Raw genomic sequence first — 16,584 nt, forward strand, 5'->3', positions numbered from 1 at the left:
ATAAAATACGAAAAATGACTGGGGATGTGGCTCAGTGCCCCTAAGTTCAATCCCTAGTATCAAAAAAAAAAAAAAAAAAAAAGAGGCTTTGAGAGGGTAACAAGAACAGATTTGCCTTCTAGAGACATCACCCAGGAATAAGGGTGACGATTCATCAGAGGGATGCAGATAGCAAGAGGAAACCAGATTGGACAGTTGAGAGGAGAGTTGGGGAGCCCAGCAGTGAGGTGGGAGAGAATGAATGTGAGGGGTGAAAGGAACAGGGTGTGGAACTGTTGAGGATGTCCCCCAGGGGCTACTGGATGAAGCCTCTTACCAAAGTAAAGACTATAGGGAGGAAGCACGTTTTAGGGAGAAGTTGATGAACCTGACCTTGGATGTGATGATGCAGGGGATTCCTGATGAGATTCAAATGAAGCTCTCTCCTGGGGCTTGGGAGACAGGTCTAGCCTAGATGTGGAAGTTATCAGACTGTCTAGGAATTGGGACAGTCACATGCATAAAAGAAGGCTACAATAGCTGCTTCCAGGTGCCACCACCAATAGGTGCCACCACATGAAAAAGGATTTTGATGTACTGTGTGTGGTTCCTGCATTCAAAACTGGGACAGAAGGTAGAAGTTGTAAGGATGTGTTTTTTCAGGACAATAGCTAGAGGACTTTCCCATAGGGCCATTGCCATCCTATTGCGAGGGGTGACTGAAAAGTACTTGCACTACCTGGGAGAGGTCTTCCACTAAATATCCACAGGTAATAAGATCAATCTCTGCTCTTAGGAGGTCATAATCAGTAGTGCATTTCAGAAGGGAAATAACCCCTGGCTGGACTGGATGTCCACTAGGAGCTCAGACAAAGAAAAGATTAGCACAAATCAGAAAGAAAGAAAGAAAAAGACTTCCATCTGGATTGGTAATGCAGAGGTGAGCCCCCAGATCCCTAGGAATGGGGGTCAGGAAACAGCTGGAGATCAGTTTACAGTCCAAATAGGGCAGGTCATATCTCTGTCACCCTCCCCCTGGCTCGTGCTGTTCCTGTCACATATTCAGCCTAGATGTCCCTCAGCAGGACCAGCACTCTCCTGCCTCAGGGCCTTTGCAATTGCTGTTTCTGATGCCTGAATGTTGTTCCCAAAAATTTGCACTCCAGTTTTGGATTCTTCCATTCCATTTTTGGATTCCTGTTCAAATGTCACTTATTCATAGGGAGCCCTGACGACCCTACATAAAACAGCAACCCATGGGCTGGGGATGTGGTTTAGTGGTTAAGTGCCCCGGGGTTTCTTCCCTGGTACCAAAACAAAACAAAACAAGACAAAACAATCAAAAGCAAAAACAAAATCCCCCAGCAATCCCACCCCCAGCAACCGTTTCCTCCCTTTTTTCTGTTTAATTTCTTTATAGCACATATCATCACCTATTATGATATTTACATGATGGTCATCTGTCTCCCCCAATATGAATGTAAGTTCCTTGAGGGCAAGGACTTTATCTGCTTGTTCACTGCTGCATTTCTAGTGCCCGAAACTGCCTGGAACAAAGTACTCTGTAAATGTTTGTTGAATGAATAAGAGAACTCATGGTCCACACTGAGGGGTCATGAATGGGGCTGTGTTGTGTGTAGGTCATCCAAACATGAAAGCTCTGGGTCTGACATGGAACTTTAGACCAATAAGTTTTAAAATAACGGAGACTTTTTTTGGTTCCGGACCTCCCTCCCTAGGGAGACAAAATGAAAATTATGTTTTAGAAGAAGAAATCTATCAAGAAAATGAAAGCAATTGTCCAAGGGTACTGAATTTGACTCCTCTTGGTCTTGGAATAGCTAAGACATTTATCAGTTCTATTTTTTTTAACATTTTCCTACAATCTGCTGTCTAGATTCAGTTACAAGATTTTCTAAGGGCCTGCTGAGTTTTGTGGGAGACCTCCTAATGTAGAGAAGTTATAACCAACCCTCCAGAAAACAGTGGGCATGGGGTGTAAGCCCCCCCATCCTCTCACCCTAGAGAGCGTGGACACACGTGAACCTTCATGTTGCTTGTTCTAGGAATGAATCAGCAAATGAACTTGTGATTTTTGTTGTGGAGACAAAACTGATGTCAGGTTAAAGGACTTTATTAATCCACAAAGCAGAAATGGAATATAAAATATTATTGTAGTTCAGAGGACTCAGGATGAACTTGGAAGTCATTGCTTCAAAGGCTGCTGTGGTTAATAACATCAACTCTGAAGCCAGACAGCCTGGGCTTAAATCAGGGTTCTGCTGCTCTTAGGTGTGTGACCTTGGGCATTTAACTTCTCCGCCTCAGTTTACTCATCTATAAAATTGGAATAATGATAGTTCTTTTTTCATAGTTTTGAGGGGGCAAGGAACACTGTTGCCCAGTGCCTAATCACTACTGCACAAGTGTCACTACTTTTACAACTAGACTTGGGTGGCTTTGAATCCTAGATCCAGAGTTCAGACCTAGACAATTTTCCTTTTTTCCCTTCTCTCATTTTCTTTCTTTCTTTCTTTCTTTCTTTCTTTCTTTCTTTCTTTCTTTCTTTCTTTCTTTCTTTCTTTCTTTCTCTCTCTCTCTCTCTCTCTTTCTTCTTTCTTTCTTTCTCTCTTTCTTTCTTTCTTTCTCTTTCTTTCTTTCTTTCTTTCTTTCTTTCTTTCTTTCTTTCTTTCTTTCTTTCTTTCTTTCTTTCTTTCTTTCTTTCTTTCTTTCTTTCTTTCTTTCTTTCTTTCTTTCTTTCTTGTAGTGCTGGGGGTCGAACCCAGGGCCTTCAGCTTGCTAAGCATATGCTCTACCACTGAGCCACATGTACAGCGTAGACAAATTTTCTATCCTCTGTGAGTTTATTCCCTTATCTGTCAAATAGTAATAATAAATCCTGCTTTGGAGGGCTGATATAGAATTTAAAGAAAATCCCTTGTTTTGGTGTGTGGCACCTAAGGTTTTGTGTGAGATAAATACATATTGAATGAATGATGTTTGAATCATCACTGAGAGTTGAATTAGGAATAAACGAACCTTCAAGGAATATAAACATTGAGTGATGGGGGTGTGTAGGCATGATTAGTGTTTGCTGAGAGGGAACATCTGAGTCAGATTTTGAAGGACAGGTCGGCAAGGAGGAAGAGAAAAGGTGATCTAGGTGGATGAAATAGCATGTGGAAGATCTCCAAGAAAAGTGTTTTCATTTGCTGAAAGGAGGATGAAAAACAGAGTTGATGAGTTGGGAAGGCCAGTTTGTTCAATACTTTGAAGGTTAAGAATTCTCCCAAATGAATATTCCTGGGACTGTGATTTGTCCCCTGTCCTAGCCAATTAGATCATAGAATGAATCTGCTTACCGATGCATGCCGTTCTGCCATGGGACCTCTAGGATGGGTGGGTGATTCTGGTATCATTTCATGAAGTCTACTTAGTAAGCTTTCTTTCAGCTGTGCTTTTTGGGAATAAGGAATACTACCTTAAAATTTTGGACAAACTTCCTGTGACTCTGGGAATCTGCTTTTCTTGTAGGTCAGAATCCCATGCAAAATACCAAATTCAGTGTAGGCAGCAAAGTCTTTCCCAGCAGCAGGGACCTTGCAGGAGAGCTCAGAACACTTAACAAACTCCCCAAAGTGTTTCAACTTTGAACACAGACTCTCTTCTGGGAGGCCAAGACCTCATATTACTAGCTCTGGAGACTGCCCTTAGAAGGTGATAATGACAGGAAACTTGATCAGAAAATGGAAGAAATTTCTTGAAGCAAAGTCGAACAATCTCAATTCTAGGCATGGTGGTGCATACTTGTAATCCCAGCTGCTTGGGAGGCAGAGACAGGGGGATGGAAATTTCAAGGTCAACCTGGGCCACTTAGTAAGACCCTGTCTCAAAATAAAATTTAAAAAGGGCCAGGGGCTATATAGCTCAGTGGTAGAACACTTGCCTAACATGTGCAAGTCCCTGGGTATGATTTGCAGTAGTGAAAAAGGAAAAAAAATAATTGAATAGTCTTAACACTTCCACCTTCTCTGCGCAAATTAAATGATTCTTCACTTTATTACCAAGATGCTATTGAGTATCAGAATGCATCTCCTTATCCTTTATTCCTCTAATCTCCTACCTCATTGGGTGACACCATCCTTTGACGACTGAAGAACTGTGGCCCTCACCTTGGGCAGATCTCTAGGCTTGCCTTTGCAAATTTGCTGGTCATGCCCACAGTATCACAGGCCTGAGGTCTATCCACTGGCCTCAGTTAAAACCCTGCACTGTGTGACAACAATTTTCTCTGTCTTCTGTTGTTGTTTACATGTTTGTCCATGCAATGGATTGTACCTTTTTTTTTTTTTGACAATGGGCACCAGGTCTTTAATTATCTTGATATTCTCCCTAGCCTTGACACAGTTTCTAGAACATTCTAGAAACTCACTAATTACGTGTTGACTTGAATCCCTACTTTAACTGCAGGAATAGCTGCTTTCTTTTTAACACAGTGAAACTGAACCTTTAATTTTTTTATTTTTTTCACCCAAATGGAATTGGCATATCTCAAAGAGAGAAAGATATGGGTCTGCAGGTGAAAACACACCTCCGGTGGGGATGTGAACAGTAGGCTTTTGCAGCTCGGCATAAGGAAATACAATGCATGGCGGAACTATAATAAGGTGATCTTTAGATTTTTTTTTTCTTTTGCCCCAACCCTGAGCTGTGGCACTTGAATAATCCTGGTTTCCGGAGAACAGACTACTGTAATGATAATCCAGGAAGTAAATTGCCCTTTGAAAAGCAAGGAAGAAACCAATCGACTAAGTATTTATTTATATTTAATGCTCTAGGGCTTCTGTTTCCAGCTTTGAAGAGTTCCTGGCAAGTGCTTTTTGAAGTCATTAATCCTGGGGGCAAATCTAAATGTCTTGCAGCCTTCTTTCTCCTGGCCCCTGGAGCCTGGCATGAGGTGTTTATAACCTGTGTGCTTTCCAGAAAGACTGGACATGGGGAGGAATGGGCTGGTGGCGGTGAAAGAGAGAGGAGTGGCTCTGTTTGAGTCTGTGCTGGATTCTTTAGTTAGAACTGACTTTTCTAGGATGGATGGATTTGGTTTGATTAGACGGGGATGACCTGTCCACCCACCTCCCATTCTGCAATAGGCTGGGACCCCCTAACTCTTGGCTCTTTGACCTTTAACATCCAACTGGAGTCTGGGGCTGCCTGTTGAGTAACCTCAGCTTTAGTCACATCAGGATAACTGGATCCAAGAGCACCTACCTATTTTTTTTTCTTCTATAATGTATATGTGATCTTTGTTCATGGCAGAAAAATTGGAAACTGAAAATAGGGGTAAAAGAAATTCTGTAGGTCCTCCCTTTAAAATATAATCATGCTTTCCATATTTTATTTACTCTCACACACACTTACATGTGAACATGTACATATTATTTTAATAGTCTGGTTTTTTTCCTCACTTTAAAAAATATATATTATGGATCAGCAAAGATATATCAAGAGCATGACTTGCAATTGCATATAATGTTTCATTGTACAATGATACCAAAATGTGTTTCACTAATTCTCCTAGCTGGTGATTTAATAGCTGTATTGGTTTGCTAGGGCTGCCAGAACAAAGTACCAGAGACCAGGTAACTTAGATATCAATATCGCGCTTCTTTTTTAAAAAAATATTTATTTTTTAGGTGTAGATGGACACAACACAATGCCTTTATTTTTATGTGGTGCTGAGAAGCGAACCTGGGTACCACCTGTCCTAGGCGAGCACTCTACCGCTGAGCCACAATCCCAGCCCAATATCATGGTTCTTCATAGCACAGAGGATGAAAGTCCAACATTGGTGGTGGCCAATTTGGATTCTTCCGAGGCCCCTCTCCTTGGCTTCACCAGTGTGACCATGGTCTTCTTTCTGTGAGTGTCTGCGTCCTGATCTCCTGTTCTTATAAGGACATTGGTTATATTGAATTGAGTTCACCTTAATGACCTCTTTTTAATTTGATTACTTCTTTTTTAATATTTATTTTTTTTTAGTTACAGGTGGACACAATATATTTTATTTTTATGTAGTGCTAAGGATCGAACCCAGTGCCTCACGAATGCGTGGCGAAAGTTCTCCCTCTGAGCCACAATCCCAGCCCCTTGATTACTTCTTTGAGGACCCAATCTTCAAGTACAGTCACATTCTGAGATACTGGAAATAGGACTCCAACATATTTTGGGGGGAGTAAGGGAGCATGAAGGGGGCATAATTCAGCTCATCACAATAGCTAGTAGTTTCAGAAGTCTTATTATGAACCAGGAGTCCTGTTTAATTTCTTGCAAAATTGAGGCAAAGAATGGGTTAGTCATTTGCCTTCAGGTCCCACAGCCAGTGAATGGTAGAGTTGGATTCAAACCAAGTGGGACTTCTTGAATCTGGGCTTTCCCGTACTTCAATGCCTGCATAAGTTACCATTTTTAAATATTATTTCCCATTCACTTATCTGATAAGCTCCATAGGATAACGTTAGATTTCTAGATAAATGTGTTTGAGCATTTTTAGCATCTTTTAAAAATACAAATCAACCTTGACCAGAGCCTATACCCATTTATATCTCTAATAGCAAGGCATGACTAGGGCTGTGAGGATGTGGATCCTGTGTGAGATGTGTGTGTGTGTGTGTGTGTGTGTGTGTGTGTGTTAAAATGATTGAGGTGAGGCACAAACCTAGGAAGTGTATACTATGATTAAGCTTGTTTGGAATTTATCTTTTAGATTCCATTCATTCTGTCCTTCTAGTTGTGCAAAGAAGAGTATAAAAATGGGTCAAAAACACAGAGACTAATCCACAAAGCTACAACTATCTTATATTTGATAAAGGAGCTAAAAACATGCAATGGAGAAAGGATAGCATCTTCAACAAATGGTGTTGGGAAAACTGGAAATCCATATGCAACAAAATGAAACTAAATCCCCTCCTCTCGCCACGCACAAAAGTCAACTCAAAGTGGATAAAGGTGCTAGATATCAAGTCAGAGACTCTACGTCTGATAGAAGAAAAAGTTGGTTCCGATCTACAGATTGTGGGGACAGGCTCCAAATTCCTTAATAGGACACCCATAGCACAAGAGTTAATAACAAGAATCAACAAATGGGACTTTCTTAAACTGAAAAGTTTTTTCTCAGCAAGAGAAACAATAAGAGAGGTAAATAGGGAGCCTACATCCTGGGAACAAATTTTTACTCCTCACACTTCAGATAGAGCCCTAATATCCAGAGTATACAAAGAACTCAAAAAATTAGACAATAAGAAAACAAACAACCCAATCAACAAATGGGCCAAGGACCTGAACAGACACTTCTCAGAGGAGGACATACAATCAATCAACAAGTACATGAAAAAATGCTCACCATCTCTAGCAGTCAAGGAAATGCAAATCAAAACCACCCTAAGATACCACCTCACCCCAGTAAGATTGGCAGCCATGATGAAGTCAAACAACAAGAAGTGCTGGCGAGGATGTGGGGAAAAGGGTACTCTTGTACACTGCTGGTGGGACTGCAAACGGGTGCGGCCAATTTGGAAAGCAGTATGGAGATTCCTGGGAAAGCTGGGAATGGAACCACCATTTGACCCAGCTATTGCCCTACTCGGACTATTTCCTGAAGACCTTAAAAGAGCACACTACAGGGATACTGCCACATCGATGTTCATAGCAGCACAATTCACAATAGCTAGACTGTGGAATCAACCCAGATGCCCTTCAATAGATAAATGGATAAAAAAATGTGGCATTTATATACCATGGAATATTACGCAGCACTAAAAAATGACAAAATCACGGAATTTGCAGGGAAATGGATGGCACTAGAGCAGATTATGCTTAGTGAAGCTAGCCAATCCCTAAAAAACAAATACCAAATGTCTTCTTTGATATAATGAGAGCAACTAAGAGCAGAACAGTGAGGCTGAGCAGGAAGAAAAGACTAGCATTAAACAGAGACATGAGGCGGGAGGGAAAGGGAGAAAAAAAAAAAGGGAAATCACATGGAAATGGAGGGAGACCCTCATTGTAATACAAAATTATATATAAGAGTTTACGAGGGGAAGGGGATAACAAACATGGAGGGAAATGAATTTCAATAGATGGGGTAGAGAGAGAAGATGGGAGGGAAGGGGAGGGGGGATTTTAGAGGATAGTAAAGGTAGCAGAATACAACAGTCACTAATATGGCAGTATGTAAAAATGTGATGTGTAGCCGATGTGATTCTGCAATCTGTATTTGGGGTAAAAATGGGAGTTCATAACCCAATTGATTCTAATCTATGAAATATGATGTGTCATGAGTTTTGTAATGTTGTGAACATCCAATAAAAAAAAAATGGGTCAAAAAGATGTGGTCATTTAGGTGAAGAATGCACATAAACATATTATCTTGGAAACAAAAGGCATATCTCACGAAACTGCATTTTCTTTAGTGTGTTATTTTTCTTAAGTTTATAGAGGTATAATTTTCAAGGAGTAAGATTCACCAGTTTTAGATATGGCTGTATGGGTTTTGATACATTCATGTAATTATGTAAGAACGACCATAATTAAGATATAAATCATTTTAGTTGGATGTGGTGTTGCAGACCTGTAATCCCAGCTCCTGGGGAGGCCAAGGCAGGAGGATCAAGAGTTCCAGGCCAGTCTGGGCAACATAGGGAGACACTGTTTCAAAAAAATAAAATATTTCTACTAGCCTTAAAAATTCCTTTGGGCCTTTTTGTAGTCAGGACCTGAGGCCTAACCCCAGGGAACTATTAACTGTGTTCTATTCCTACAATTTTGCCTTTTCCAGGATGTTATATAAGTAGAATCTTATAGTCTGTGTCATTTTAGTCTAGTTAGCTTTTCTTTTCTTCTTCTTTTTGATTAGTTCAATGTCTCTGAGATTAATCTATCTCATTGCATGCATAGTTACTATTGATAAGTAATTTTTCATTATATAACTAGATACACACTAGATATCACAGCTTGTATATCCATTTACTAGTTGAGTAGATTGTCAGTTTTTGACTACTATGAATCTGCTATGAACATTCTTGTACAATGTTTTTGTTTGAACACGTTTTCACATTAATCTTGGGTGTATGTGCTTAGCAGTAGGATTGCCAGGTCATCTGGTTAAGTGTATGCTTGACTTTATAAGAAACTGACAAATGATTTTCCAAAGTGCTGGGCCATTTTGTCCTTAAACCACCAATGCCTGTGGATACCGGTTCTTTATGAGGCATAGCTTCTGCAGATATTGTATCCAGTCTGTGATTGTCTTCTGATTTTCTTAACTGCATCTTTAGAGGAGCAGAACTTTTCAATTTTGATAAGGTTCAATTTACAAGCTTTAAAAAAAGTGATTTGTGCTTTTTGTGTCCTACCTATGAATATTTTGCCTGCCTCAGGATCACGGAGATTATTCTTCTATGCTTTCTTTTTAGAAGTTTTGTAGTTTTAAGCTTTTTGTTAACCTCTGTGATCCTCTTTCAAGTTACTTTTGCATCTGGTATATGGGTCAAGGCTCATTTAATTTTTTGGCATAAGGATAATAAATTGGCATTTCACAACTTCTGATACTTAAAAGTCAGTAGAGAATTTGAATTACTCTGCTGGAGATTCGGAGGGGATATGTTCTGGAGCCAGTAGCTGAAAGCTTTTGCTCAGCAAAGATGGTCCTGGGCCCACCCCCATTCCTTGCTGCCAAGGGGTGTCCATTGAAGGATGCTGAGAGAAAGGACTCCTGAAAAACATCTGCCAGGGACTTATGGTCTGGCGCATTACAGATGGCACCTAAGAGTCAGTCAAGCTTGGTTCTGGGGGACAGTAAGAGATTTAGTGCTAAAATTAAGGCTGAGTGCAAACTCCCTTGGCATCCTCAGGATGGATTACCTTTAGTCCCACTTTAGGGACCTGGGAACAAACCTTTCAGCTACTTCTCCTGGAAGGGAGTTAAAAACACTCTGTGGGGCAGAGAAGGAGAGGGTTTTGGTGAGTCTGGGACCCCCCCCCCTCCTTGGTTGTAGAGATTTATCAGCACCCCTTCTCCATCTGCTCTCTAAAGTCATACCAATCGCCTCCTCCATGTTTTGCAGAGAGAGGTAGAGGCACCTGATCAAGGTCAGGCAGCAAGTAAATACCCTTGACCCCTATTTTGTTTCCTGTAGGCTTGAAGGCCCACCTGCCTCCCGGGCTCTCCATTGCCTACGACTTTCAGCTCCCCAAGTTCATCAGAATTCATTCTAATCCTACCTGCCCGCCACACCCCCCACCTCCAGTTTTTGGCTTGGATCTTATCTCTTGATAGATTTCACTTGCCAGCCACCCTGTTACCCAAACAGGAAACGAGGGGAGCCTCCCAACACATCCCTCTCCTATACCTCCATTATCAGATCGGTCCCTGAGGTCTATGGACTTCTCCTCCCAGGTGCCTCTTGAATCTATACCTTGCTTTCTGACCTACCATCTGGACATCTGCAATCTCCTCCCAACGGACTCACCTTCTCCCCAATCTTCTTAAACTGAGTTACTGTCTGCTCAGTGATCACGGCAACCTTTCCAGAACTCAGTCTTGAGGATGTCACTCAATGACTCCAGGTTGCCTTCCAGATAAAGATCAGAGTCTTCACCTTGGCATTGGCTTGAGCCACAGCCCCCCTGGCCCTTAATACTTTGGCCATAAAGGGCTCTTCTTCTGTGTCTGGCCTTGTCTCCTTTGGGGTGGCAATCTCACTGACACACTTTGTTCACACCTGTCTTTCTCACTAGACTGAAGCACTTGAGGGCCAGGACTCCATATTGTTTGTTGTCACAATCACACAAAGCCTTGCATCAAGTGACTCCAGTCATTCATTTGATAAACATTAGTTGAATATCTTCCAGCAGGTTTCAGATTGGTGGCATGTATTAAAAATTGTTGTCCCTTTGCCAGGGCTTCTTGATAATTTTACATGGAAGGTTTGGAGGGCCATGTTTTACTGAATGCTGATGGCTTGAGCGTCACCTTCCAAAGTGCAAAATGGCAGTAATGAGAAGGCGGGCGTCTGAAATGCATAGGTGGCCATAATCTTGTTTGGGGCTCAGTTGTCTATTACTACTTGATAGATCAAGTAATGAGGCCTTGAGGGCTTGCTGTGGGAGGAGGAAGAAGAGATGGGTGGCATTAGGAAACCCGCTCCAAACAAACCTCCCCACTTAGCCACCATCTGCTCAACTCCTCCAGGTCACCTGGCCTGAGCGGCCCTTGTTAGCACAGCACTGGGCGCCAGTCTCTTTCCAGCCTTCTTCCCTTGCACCCTGTGTTCCAGCCTCCAAACTTTCTAGAGTTCCTGAGAGCACCACAGATACTGTCCACATCCCTGTATTTGTTTGTGCCAAGTTTAGGGTCTGCAGCTTTCTTCTACTGGCCCTTGACTCGGAGGGCTCCATGTTCGTCTCCATTTTATGTGTGTGTGTGTGTGTGTGTGTGCATGTCCATGTTCCTACCTTCCCCCATCTCCTATCCATGGAATCTTCTCAACTTCTGCAGGAAGAATCAGTCCACTGGTATCTTATGTCATTCAGCCAGCTCACATTGTCATGATCATTTGTCTGCTTGTTTAGATGGTATATCCCCATAGCACAGGGGCTATATTTTCTATCTTTCCTTTTTTTTTTTTTTTTTTTTTTGGTACCAGGGATTGAACCCAGGGGTGCTCAACCACTGAACCACATCCTCAGCCCTTTTTATGTTTTATTTTGAGACAGGGTCTCGCGAAGTTGCTTTGGGCCTCACTAAGTTGCTGAGGCTGATTTTGAACTTGTGATTCTCCTGCCTCAGCCTCCTGAGCCTCTGGGATTACAGGTGTGTTCCACTGTACCTGGCTGTATTTTCTTTCTTTCTTTTTTTTTTTATTGGTGGGTGTTTCCCACCCTAGCACAGTGCTCAGCACAGAATATACCATAATCAACATACAAATGTTAGCCAGGCTTGGTGGTACCCACTTGCAATACCAGCAATTCAGGAGGCTGAGGCAGGAAGATGGCAAGTTCAAGGCCAGATTCAGCAACTTAGTAAGACCCTGTCCCAAAATAAAAATGAAAAGGACTGGGGATGTAGCTCAGTGGCAGAGTCCCCAGCGTTCTGTCCTTAATACCGGGGGTGGGGGTGGGGGTAGGAAACAACAATAACAAAAACAAGCGTGAGTGTTAGAGTCACTTGGCTCACTCAGCCTCCACCAGCCTGGCAGCTGGATGAGGACATCCCCCTCCCATCCAGCACAAGGACTGTGCGATCAGAAACCATTCCTGAGGCCTGCGCCATGCCTAAATCCATCCCTCCCCCAAATGCCGCCAGTACCCCACATTTCTTCCTAGAGAGGAGGGTTGTTCTCTGCCCTCGTCCTTCTTTAGAACACCCTATCTATCTTTCTGTTTGGATTTTCCCTGTGTAAAAATCTGGTGTGCTGTGAGGAGTGGTCTTTTGGAGAAGGACCCTTGAAATTCTCCAAGATGAGTCTTGGAGGATGTCACCATTCTGTCTTTTGCTTCTTCAAAATATCTCTGAGAGAATAAAATTATGTCATTTGCAGGTAAATGGATGGAGCTGGAAAATATCATGCTAAGTGAAGTAAACCAATCCCCCAAAACCAAAGTCCAAATGTTCTCTCTGATAAGTGGATACTGATCCATAATGGGGGGGGGGGTGGAGGCATGGGAAAATGGAGGAACTGTGATTGAGCCAAGGTTGAGGAAGGAGAGGGGAAGCAACATGGGGGCAGGAAAGATGGTGGAATGAGATGGACATCATTACCCTAGGTACATGTATGACTGCACATATGGTGAGATGCTACATGGTGTACAACCAGAGAAATGAAAAGTTGTGCTGCAATTGTGTACAATGACTCAACCTGCATTCTGCTGTCATGTATTCCTAATTTGAATAAAAAAAGAATGCTGATCTATCATGTAATATCTTCTTTCCCTTCAATAAAACTTTGTGTACCTAAATATGTATACATGTGTATGTGTGTATATATAGACATATATAATGGCATATATATATGTGTGTGTGTGTGTATATATATGAGATGGGCCTCTTCTCTACCTTCCATCTCTGTCCATCCCAGAGGCTGATCTGTCTCATCTGCAGTTGCTTCTGTCTAGGGGTTTCCTGGTTCATGTAGTCAGCCCTCTGAATCTGCAGGTTTTGCATTTGTGGGTTCAATTAACCATGGATGGAAATATCTGAAAAAAAAAGTTGCATCTGCCATTAACTTGTAGTTTTCTTTCTTGTCATTATTCCCTAAACAACACAGTTTAATAACCATTTAACTACTATCTACACTGTGTTAGGTATTATAAGTAATCTAGAGACAATTGAAGGTATTGAAAGGATGTACACTTTATATAAGGGACTTGAGCATCCTTGGAATTTGGTATCTGAGGGGGTCCTGGAACTCATCATCTGAGGATACCAAAAGACAACTGTACTTGTTTTTTACTCCACCCTAAAACAAACAAACAAACAAAAAAAAAACTCTTCAATGCATTTTATGGAGCTATCTCCAGTCTCAGGAGGCCTCTCCCCTCTTCTCCTTCCCCCCTTACTAGCTGAGATCATCTTTTGTCCTTTCCACTTAATCTGAATCCTACCATCCATTAAAGGAGCTACTCCAACAACATTGAGGTCTCCTTTGCTTGCATATCGAATGTGTCTGCCCTTGCTGGAAATGTCACCATCTTGTTACTGCTCAAAATGTTATTGCTTTCATCCAAAAGACTTTGCAAAAGTCACAAAGACATGTGATCTGTCACATAAATTGCAAGGAGCAAATGGGACAAAGTTAATTCCTTCCTTCCTGCTCTCCTTCTCTCTTTCTCTCTTCCTTCCTTCCTCTTTCTTTCTGGTTCTACTTGCTATTCCCGCAGGCCAACGACTGCCTGATTGAAATTTCCAAGTGCAGAGATAATAGTTTAGCCTGGGGGTTGTTTTCAAATGATCCCAGGGATGTTAGTTCTGTCCCTCTCATTTGCTCCTGCTGCTGGGGGTCTTGGTGTCTCTCACAGAGTGTTACTCAGGGCTCTGGGGGTGAAGCTCACTAAACACACGTTAATTGATTTATTGAGTTAGTCATTCAGTCTTTGACAGACGTTAATTTACTGCCTACAGAGAAAGCTGCAGGAGACCGTTTGCTTCTCTGCCCAAACTGCACCAGAATTCAATGAGAGCCACCCAACACCTGAAAGAGGACTTTGACAAACCAAAGCAACCTGAGAACAGGTTTGTCTGCCTTCCCTCGGCTCACCTTGAGCAGTGGCCAAGCTCCGAGTGTTGGGAACGTGCACGGAAAGCATACTTGCTGGGTGCTATTTGTTCAGTAACAGCCTTCCTGAGTCTGTTGGTGAGAACTGGGCCTTACAAAGTCAACAGAGGGCTTCTGGCTGATTCTCCAGGACACTGGGCTGCCAGTGTCCTTAACTCAGATCCAGAACTTCCTGTCCTCTGGTTTAGTTGTTTCCAAGGCTGGGAGTCCTGGCTTGGCCTCCCTACCTCAAAGGCCTGTGGTTAACTTAAGGGGCTGTTTCTTGTTTCTACAGGGCTGCATTTCTTGGGGTCAAACCCAGAAGCTGTAGTCAGTGGACAAGTAGACTGTGGGGGCCATGGGTGACCACTGAGGCAAAGTAAGGGACTAATGGAATATTTCTTGGCAACAGAAATAAAACGTACCTTCAATTCAGGTTTAAAGGTCAAGTCAATGATTACATATTTTTATTATTTACATGGTAAAAATTCCTAAAAAAAAAAAAAAGGGAGGGAGAGAAGGAGCAGGTTGATCTCCTTAAATTAAATTTTAGGTCCTCTGCAGTGTTTTGTGTGGCCATGCGGGTGCATCTGGGCTCTCTGGCTTCTGGGACTAGACTCAGACAGGATGATCAGTTGAGAGGCCCGAGCCCTGCAGACCTCATCTGGGGGAGAGGGTCTGCTGGATGCAAAAAAGTATGGGAGCCCCAGGAAGGTTACAGCCCAACAAAGTAATTCTCCCAGCCTCCAGATGACAAAGGTTGCGTTTACACCTGGCCAGGAGGTTTAATCATCTACCATTTCCAAACACAGCAGGCTAACAACCGGCTGGACTGAAATCATAAATTAAAAAAAAAAAAAAATAACCAAGAGACAGCATGCAGGGAAGGAGGGAAGAAATGGGTCAGTTTGCTCTAAAGTGGGGCCCGGAGTGAAGGTCCCTGGGTGTGAACTCTGGGTGACAAGCCCTGGGTGAGGGACTCTTGGTTAGAGGTTGAGTCAGTGATCCCCAAACAAGCCAGAAGAGTCGATTTGCCATTAGACCAGTAAAACAATGGTCCCCTGTGGACAGGGCTGTCTTTTTCACCACGAGTCAGAGAAAAGAAGTCCTTGCTCTAAAGATCACCCCTTGGGGACTGGCAGAGGGAGCTGCACCTTATCGCTAGTTCTTATATGTTGTTGCCCTCTTGTTAGAGAGGCCAGGGTATCATGTTGTCCCCACATTAGGTGATCTGGCAGAGGAATTACAAGCTATCCCACCTCTAGTATCAGGTGGTCTGGATTTACATCTCCGCTCCACCACTTCCTGGTGGCGTTAGGCAAATAACCTCAGTTCTTTATGCTCAGTTTCCCCATCTGTAAAAGAGGGATGGTATTCATTGTTTATTTATTATTTTATTTTATTTTTGGGGGGAACTGGGGATTAGACTCAGGAGATACTTGACCACTGGGCCACATCCCCAGCCCTTTTTTTTGTATTTTATTTAGAGACAGGGTCTCACTGAGTTGCTTACTGCCTCGCCATTGCTGAGGCTGGCTTTGAACTCTCAATCCTCCTGCTTCAGCCTCTGGAGTCACTGGGATAACAGGCGTGTGCCACTACATTCGGCATGGGATGGTGTTATGTACAACTATAATGCACCAATTAAAAAAAAGTGGAAAGAAGAAAAGAGAGATGGACATAGCATTTGCCTTATAGAATATCATCCAGGTTAAATGAAATAATGCATCATTATTGTCATTTTATGGAAACATGTAACTTCAGTAGATAGAATCTGAACTCAGTGCACGTGAATCAAAGGAAAGATGAGTTTATGTGTAGAAGAGACTTAGAGCCAGGGTTGGGGATGTAGGTAAGTGATAGAGTGCTTGCCTTTCATGCACCAAAGCCTTGGGTTCAATACCAGTGCTGCCCCCTCACCCCCCAAAAAAACCTCAAAATACTTGGAAGTGCTAAGGTCCACAAGACAGTAGCTAGGTGTTAATTTCTCGCACATTGATTTGATCAGCCGGAGAGGGCTGTGAAATCCCATGGAGAAATAGGATCTTTATAATAAAGCTTTTATTGCAGAGGAAAGATCAATCCTTTAGGTAATTAGCAATAAATACTGTTGAATGTCTGCTATCTATAAGACACTCTGGCCCATCCAGCAGAATTAGATCCAGGCCCTCCTCCCTCAATAAATTTACCATCTTGATAGGGCCATAAGACATACATGAAAATAGATAACCAATAACTCAAGATAACATATGTCAAATGCCAAGTGTGTTATAGCATACAACAAATGTATTTGTGT

This window comes from Spermophilus citellus (genome assembly GCF_964194105.1).
Source record: "Spermophilus citellus genome assembly, chromosome: 12".
Lineage (NCBI taxonomy): Eukaryota > Metazoa > Chordata > Mammalia > Rodentia > Sciuridae > Spermophilus > Spermophilus citellus.